Here is a 746-nt window from a genome sequence, read left to right as displayed (position 1 = left end):
AAATAACACAAGAAAACCCCAAAATTAAAAAGAAAATGAGATGCAAACTATTGATAATCAGATAAATGTGTATTAAAACAATGACATGACATTGCATCTGTTATTCTGGCAAATATTAGAAAGCTGGACACTGCCAACTAGTAGCTGAGTTATGAAGACTTAAACATCCTCTTGCTCCATTTATGGAAATGTAGAATCGAGCGGCAATGTGACACTGATTAGTCAAGTCCTGTGTGCACATACCCCTGACCTAGCAATTCAGCTCCTGGTTATATGTTCCAGAGAAATTTCCGCACACGTTCATGGGGAATGTGAAGAAAGATATTTATTGTAGCATTGTTTGTAGCAACAGGGAAGTGAAGGCCAATAACTGGGCCAGTAAATGGGAAACATGTGTATTAGGCTTTGTGAAATCCCCACTTTATGTGTAGTATCCCTATACCAGTGGGACTTTTAAATAGCACGCTGTGTATGGAAGCCATTCTCCCGTATACACACACGGCTGCTTATTTCCTGGTACACACTTCTTAGTGTTTGGACAAGGACACTGGGGTCCGGGGCTCAGCAGACGGCCAGCCCCATGGGATCGCCCTGCCCTGTGGTTGGCAGGATCTTCTCTCTTCCCGGCCCGGGCGGCCTCGGGCCCGGGCGGTCAGCACCGAGGACAGCGCCGCCGGGGCAGGGGCGGGGCGTGGTGTCCATGGAGACGTCACCACGCGCCGGAGTCTCCCGGGCGCGCTCGCTGG

This window comes from Myotis myotis, unplaced genomic scaffold (assembly GCF_014108235.1).
Source record: "Myotis myotis isolate mMyoMyo1 unplaced genomic scaffold, mMyoMyo1.p scaffold_m19_p_24, whole genome shotgun sequence".
Taxonomy (NCBI): Eukaryota; Metazoa; Chordata; class Mammalia; order Chiroptera; family Vespertilionidae; genus Myotis; species Myotis myotis.
This window is presented reverse-complemented; position numbering follows the sequence as displayed.